The 7612-nt window shown below is 38.5% G+C and overlaps 1 protein-coding gene across 5 annotated transcripts in view; it reads right to left on the bottom strand.

Annotated features, from left to right (window-relative positions):
• The window catches only part of MAPK10 (mitogen-activated protein kinase 10), a 338212-nt gene extending 330804 nt beyond the window's left edge, over window positions 1–7408 (bottom strand). For 3 of the 5 annotated variants that reach the window (XM_024764172.1, XM_024764177.1, XM_024764176.1), the window contains exons 1-2: window positions 6950–6980; window positions 2273–2387 (exon numbers count right to left, since the gene is read on the bottom strand). The gene's annotated coding sequence lies outside the window, so the exon portion shown is untranslated. Of the gene's footprint in view, window positions 1–2272; window positions 2388–6949 lie in introns of all 5 variants that reach the window. The other 2 variants (XM_024764175.1, XM_024764173.1) reach the window with 1 other exon arrangement.
• Window positions 7409–7612: the final 204 nt, after the last annotated feature.

The following is a 7612-nucleotide window of genomic DNA, read 5'->3' as shown; positions in this document are numbered from 1 at the left end:
TGTGTGTGTATATATATATATATATATATACACACACAGACACACACACACATAAGTAATATAGAAATAATCCAAATGTCTATCATAATAATGGCTAAGTAAATTTGGATATATTCATAGAGTAAAATACTACATAAGTTACATGAATAAACTACATACATCAACATGGAAGAATCTTACAGTGTTTCACAAAATCAGGTGATTAAGAATATATCACTATATACTACTATGATTACAAGATTGAAAACCTACAAAGAAAAGTAAGAGAATAAGCATGACAAAAGGCAGGGTAGTGGTTACCTCTAGCAGGAAAGGAAAAGCATGTGATCTTAAAGGAGCACAAAGGGCTTTCTGGGAGTCTGCTCCTTAATATGAATGGTGGTTATGTGAGGTTTGCTTTATAATTATTCCTTAAACTGCATTTGTTTTATACACTCTTCTAAGTACATGATATTTACTAAAAAATAAATTTCATCATGTCATTCTACTTAAAATCTTTCAAAGCTTCTTCATTTTGGAATAAAATACAAACTCCTTAGCTCTGTTTAAAAGATCCTTCATGATATATCTCCTGTACTCCTCTTCAGCTTTATCTCTACCACCCCCATTTATGCCCCAGCATAGTAAATAGCATCTAGTGCTCCAAACACCCAGGCTCTCTCAAGTTGCTGGGCCCTTGAAAAATGTTCTCACTGCTCCCCTTCTTCTAGCTAACCTCTTATTGCCCTTAACATTCAGCTAAAATATCACTCCCCCGGGAAGCCTTCCTTAACAAATCCCCATCCGATCTGTCTTAGACTCTCCTCTGCTGCACTTCCTTTATCACCCAATGTCTACCCATTTAATAGCAGTGGATAAGTACCACACTCTTTAGAAATAACTCCCTTTTTTAATGGCATACTTTATCATAAGTGCCACATTCTTTAAACATAGCTCCTTTAAGGCAGGTACTGTCTTTTTCAGCTGTCCCAAGAGCTAAGGATGATATCTACACCATGGATTCTCAATAAATGTTTGCTTAATGAATATATGTTTAAGATGGGGCAATATATGTTTTCTACATCACTGGGAGGCACACATAACTCAAAATATTAAGTTCAGCCATAAAAAATCACCCTTCTTTTAAATTGAAATTGTTGATTACTGGCAATTACATATGATTCTCAGTCATAACAAACACATTTAATACATAGTGATGACTATTATATCTGCTTTCTCAATATAATTTAAGCAGACTGTAATGAGAAGCATGATGTGAAGAAAGTATAGGGTTAATTTCATCAGTGCTCTGCAGTTATGGGCTATGCATTGATTCATAGGGCAGCCTACGTACTCAGAGTTATATAAGCCACTAAACAAATGAAAGAGAGATATTGATCACTAGTTCAAAACAGCTTCTTTTGGAGTCTTACAAGCACCACCGTCATACTCTTATTTCTCAAAGATGTTGTTTGACGGATTATAACTAGTTCATCTCTGCTGGAATCTATTTATTATTGACATTGGTGACTATGAAGCATCAAGTATTTGATTAAAAAATATACTCTGCCTGCGTGTGCTGATATTTTATAAAATAAGAAGATTTTAAAATTATTCCAACTAACAAAGCAACTGTAACTCGCGTCCCCTGCATCGGCAGGCGGACTCCCAACCACTGCGCCACCAGGGAAGCCCTGGATCTGTTTTTAATACTGTTTTTATTAAGCAAAGAATTTGTAGGCTAAAATGTCCACAAATTGAGCTTTATAAAACTGTGATGTTGATTTCTCTTCCCTTATGTCTAAAGATCTAAATGTTATGTTAATATATATTACATATACCCTATATATACATATATATATTCCTAAAAGGAATTAAGCATTATAATTTAGCTCAGAACCAATTCTTCTACTACAGAGGATGAATCAGTAAAATATAGAATTATGCTGCAAATAATAAAAGCCACTGAAAAATACTGTTACCCAACTGTTATACAGCCTCATGAAATTATTCATTGCAGTCACCTTACTTAAGCTGTTATCATCCAGGGTGGTAGCATCATGGTGTTATACGATGCACTTATGCACCTAAAGACCTGTAGCTCCTACATGTGGTATTAATAGCACCACACCATCAGTTAAGCTTTCTGTCCTGTTGACTTTCACTTCTTTAGTTGACATTATTTGGAGCAGTATTTCTTTCCGATCTATACACTAAATCACATGCACTATTTAAATTGGTTATATAGATCACATGTTTCCTGCTAAGGAACATTTTTAAATTTGCAACTCACCACTGCTTGTATGGTTTCTCATCTACAGGAAATGGGTCTAATTCAACAGCTTCTTGCCTGAGTTGCCATAAAAAAGATCTGAGATGGTCCTGCTGTTGGTGTTTCTCAAGCTAGCCTAAAATCAAAGCAAAAACACAGCCAAGTTTGATTTTAACATTTCAATAAGAATTTCACCTGCATTTAGAAAATCAAAACACTGCCACAGACAATGGGTGATGGGTGATGGGACACAGGGGGAGGGAATAAAACATCTCAAGGTAGTTCACTCTGTTCAAATTTATCACAAACACAAGAACTTGGTTGTTACCAACACCAGAATAGTTGGAATTTTACAATCTGAATATAAGCCCAATTAATAATTGTTACCTTGGTTGATATGGATTGGTTTTGTGATAGGAGGCACCCTATTCAGCTTCAACTGCGACAGGTCCCTGTTAACATGTTTGCACAGTCTGCTTCTCATTTAAAAACAATGGGTTCATATGGAACAGTGGGTTACAGAGTTATGGCTAAAGGAGGAGAAGTTTGGAAATCTCTGAAGTATGTGAAGTAAAATAAAACTACACTGAAGTTGGTCTGAAGCTAGAAAGAGACCTGTTATGTATGTTTTTCCATAATCTGATCTAGTTACAAAAGTAGTTTGTAACTTCAGTCTGTTACTGTTACTTTTCGACATTATACCGGACCGATTCTTCAAGACTGTTCCAGTTTCCAATGTTCTACCCATTATCAACCCACAGCTTTTGATTTCTAGTTTGGAAAAGTATGGTCACCATGCCCCAAATAAATGTCCTCTCTGCTCCAAATAAGAGTCCCTTTCCAGGCCAAGTGCTTACAATTGCTGCTGCTGGAATTCCTCCCACACCACATCTTCCTGCCCTCCCCGCAACAATCCCAGTGTGGCCTACCACCATTTCAGAGGAGGTAAATGTCTTTCTCCTCTGAATTCCTATTATATGTACTGAGTATGGACACTTGATCATATACCATCTTTGTTATTTAACCTCATCTCCCTAAATGACTATAAGCTCCCAAATGGCAGAAACTGTGTTACAGTTTCCCAAACTCTTTCACCCATAGTATTTAGAGAACTACGTGCATGGGAGACATTCCTTCAAGGAATATTGATTGTGCCCCTACTATGCACCAGGCAGACACAGTCAGTCCCTGACAGAGATTATAATTTAGTAGTGAATACAGGAAGCCCCAGAATAAGCAATTACACACACACACACACACACACACACACACACACACACACACAATGTAGAAAAAATCCTGTTTATTATGGTGCATATGGGGTTTTGGAGTAACTATGGGTTAAAAACGTTTCTAAGGAAACTTCAGTCCTTTCTTTTTCCATTCAAAACTTTAATTTCCATTCCTAGGAGCATTAGTTCTATAAGCCTATGAGTTTTACAACTCATAGTCACCAGGGATAAGATCAGTGAGAAAGGCCATAGTGGCTTGTTATGAATCTAAAATGTCAATTCAACTAGAAAATCCTTTATCAAAAATAATCCTAAACTTGCAGTCCACTTTTCAAACTAAAAATGTTTCTTTCAATTTAAGAATTTTCAATATCACCTGAAGTCTCCATTTAGAGTTTCTACCAAGATTCACAATTAGAAATGGAGTTCTCTTCCATTAAATAGAGGGGAGAGAAACAGAACCTGAAACATAGAGATTTTCTCATAACTTGGTTACGAGAATATGTACAGATAGGTAAATTTCTGAAAATCCAAGCTCCAATTCTAAATTACAATTTCTCTTTCAATCAATATACAGCAAGATCTTTTATCTGAATCAGCAGCAGTATCTCATCTCAGACTTATGTAATGCAACAAATATCTCTAATATGCTAAAAAAAATGGATTTTGTTCTTTATCAATAAGCATCTCCCCCAGTAGTCTATAGGCCCAACTTTTTGCATGAATCCTTGGTCCTCAGAAGAAGGTGTAAGAGACGCAATCATGGTATGGTAGGAAGGAAGCACTCAGCCTACAACAAATACAGCATTGTACTCCTTTCTTGTCATTCCTGGACACTTTGTGCCTCTTTTTTGCATAAGTGTTGCAGTGTCCAACCAAAAGCTTAAAAGAGACAGCAAGAGGAAATAGTAGGGGCAACAGAGAAAGAATTTAAAATGTCAATTTGTTACTTCTTATTCTAATTGAAGGAGTCCATTATTCTCATTAGCACCTAGGCAATCATTCAATTTGAACACACCAATTCCATGTAAAGTCTTATAGCTACAAATGTGACCTGCAGCCAGAAGTAGAGCAGGAAGGGAGAGCATCTGCCCTCATATTTAACAAGAAAAACCCAATTCGTCTTTATCCATCATCAGTATTAAAAGACTTTTCCACTAAGATTCATTTACATAAAGTCACACACACATGCACAAAAAAAAACCTTTAAATATGGGAGGCTTTACCTTTAAATATGGGAGGCTTTTTCACATTACTTTAATTAGGCAGATTCCTTTTGCTCATGATATTTCTATAGGATACACTAACAAGGGAAATCCCATGAATTTTCCTGTAATTTTAAAATCTACATATATTTTATGGCATCCACCATCAATTCTCAGTCATTTTAACCTTGAAAATTATTGACCGTGTATTCTGAAACCATTAAATACAAATAGCTGCAGACGTACCAGACAATGACAGCAAAAACACACTTGGTCCCTCTGGGATCTGTTCATGAGCCCCAGCTTCCAGCATGGCAAACACACTCCTCCCCACAGCAGATGCTGTTCTGGGGCAGGCAAGCAGGAAGCCGGAAGCAGCTGATTTTTCCCACTCTGCATATCATTTCTTACTGCCCATCATCAAGAATCTTTTTACCAAAACTGTGAAGATTTTATAACACCAGGAGATTGTCAAATTAAAGATTCCTTGCAATAACAAGAGGGAGTGATGTACAAATGAGGAAGCATGAAGACTCTTTAATACCTAAGGTCATACCACCTTTGTCATTGGATTTTCCAGTGCTGTTGTGAAGGAGAGAAAATCCAGTTTGCTTTTTGTGGTAAAATAAGCTAATCTAGGACTTTATATCAATTTTAAGAGTGAGATCAAGGTAGAGGGAATACGTACCAGAGACAGCAAAACTGCTACATCCAAACTGTCCGGCCCCAATAATCCAATGGCTCCAAAGTGGAGTCGGAAGCTTGCGAGCTCATTCATGGGCATGAGCATCACTGTCTATATTTATAACACAAAAATTCACCCAAGGCAGAAAATTTACAGAAGCCTCTCTGAGAGCAATGGCCTTTCCTGCAACCATTTTAATACATGGATCAGCATTCTGTGAGGTCTTTCAGGGTCTGACAACTAGCAGACTAGGGACAGAGGGAGAAATTGGATATTGGGTTGGCAATGCCTGGTGCACTTAGACCCAATTTCCTTCTGTCTGAACTGTGGCCTGTCCCATAGGACTTAGCCTGACTCTATCCAGTTTGTTCATAAAAGTTATTGTCAACACACCAAAGCAGGCAGGGCTGCTGTAAAGACACTGTCAGGCTCTGCAGCAAAGACAGCCCATGTAAACAACCTTGTGATTGCTTCAGAGCCAACTGCCATGGGATAAGCCATTCTTTTTCTGTGGTTAAATTACAGTACCCTAGGAAATTATGCCTTTAAGGGGGTAAAAACAGAGACTCAGTCTCTAGACTTAAAGGGAGAGGGAAAAAAGAAATATATATATGTAATTTTCTTTAAATAGCTCTAGTCTTGATTTACTTGAAGATTTTCCAATAAATCACATTTATTTTGCTGCAGGCACAAATACATAAATTCTGCTAAATACATTGCCATGCTCATTTTTGATGATATATCTTTTTCTCCCAAATGAGCTCTGACATTTCTAGGGGACACAGTATCCCAGTACAGAGTACCTGGGAACCATGCCATGAAGAAAAAAAAAAAAAAATTCTGCCTGCTGTGACTAGATCACTTTCTTAAAGGGACCCCTTACCTATGCAACTGCAGTGCCAGTGTTTTATCTCTAACCTGACCCCCGTTCTGTGTTCCTCTTCCCAGCCCAAATTTAGCCTAGAGCGTCTCTGCAAGAGTAATGCCATTAGTTTTCCAACTAAAAATACCACTCCTGAACTAAAATATGTAAATATGCCCCAAAATACTTATTTAAGCTACATCTCTCAGGAAGTAAACTTGAATAACTTAAACTCTGCAGAGCTTAAAGATGTGATTTTTTTAATATTTTAAGGAACGCTTGGCATTTCTTAGATCTGGGACTGAGGTCAGCACTTCTAACAAGTACAGCTGTTTCTCATTCTCTCTCTCTCTCTCTCTCTCTCTCTCTCTCTCTCTTTCTGTCTCTCTGGTTTTCTCTTCCCTTCTGTAGCTCTGCATTGGTCTAAAAATCCCTGGTCACAATAAAAATGCTCCCTCCCACCCTCTGCCAAACCTCACTCCAAACAGAAAGGTTTCAACATGCCCAAGTCTGGGGAGAGATGCTCTGCAGAGAAGGAAAGGCTGGTGGCTTCTTGCCTCAGAGGTAGTTCACTTCATTAACCTCCTATCCACCTCATCTCTGCCCCCCTCTTCCATGCTCACTCTCCCACCCCACCAGAAACAATCAATAGACATCACCCCCACCCTCCAAATAAAACAGGTTAGAACCCAAAATGAGCAAAGAGCCACCTACCATTCCGTGCTTGAGAACTACGATCCTGATCCAGCAGTGTTTGCCCCAGAAATCCTCCCTAATTGTTTTTCATTAACCACATTCCAAACTGTAATAAGGAATAGATTCTTTGGAGGTGGGGAAATTGTTTAAAATTAATGATGGACAGGTGATTTCCAAGAAAAGCCAATCCTAAAGTCACTCAAGCCCCTAGGAATTGAGGGGTGAGGAGAAAAAAGGAATAGAGTAAAAATGAAAAAGGAAAGGAAAAAGGTAAGCATATAACAAGCACCAACCACCCCCATAAAAATAAAAAGAGAAGGGGAGGTTTTAAAAAAAGGAGAAGAAGAAGAAGAGTGGCTTGCTGAATCACCCTCTTTCACTGTCTGGAAACCATTGTGCAGCGTGATGCTGCCTGTACCATTGTGGAACCTACCAGAGGAGACAGACAGAGGGCTTGGGGAATGGGGTTGCTATGGCAACCAAAAGGAGCACACGTGACGTCAAAGCCCAGAGAGGTCTAGGGAGGGGTAAGAGGGAGAAAGGAAAAGAGGAAAAAGTCTATGTGCGGCTACAGCTACTGTGTTTTCCAATGAAAAGAGGACCAGGTAAAGTGGAAAGGGACAGGGTTCGTTGGCAGCTATTATTAGCAGCTACGACATCAGGCAGCCAGTCTGCACACCG

The sequence above is a fragment of the Neophocaena asiaeorientalis genome, unplaced genomic scaffold (genome assembly GCF_003031525.2).
Source record: "Neophocaena asiaeorientalis asiaeorientalis breed wild unplaced genomic scaffold, Neophocaena_asiaeorientalis_V1.1 scaffold296, whole genome shotgun sequence".
Lineage (NCBI taxonomy): Eukaryota > Metazoa > Chordata > Mammalia > Artiodactyla > Phocoenidae > Neophocaena > Neophocaena asiaeorientalis.
Note: the sequence above shows the minus strand (reverse complement) of the source record. Positions and strands in the feature narration are given on the sequence as shown.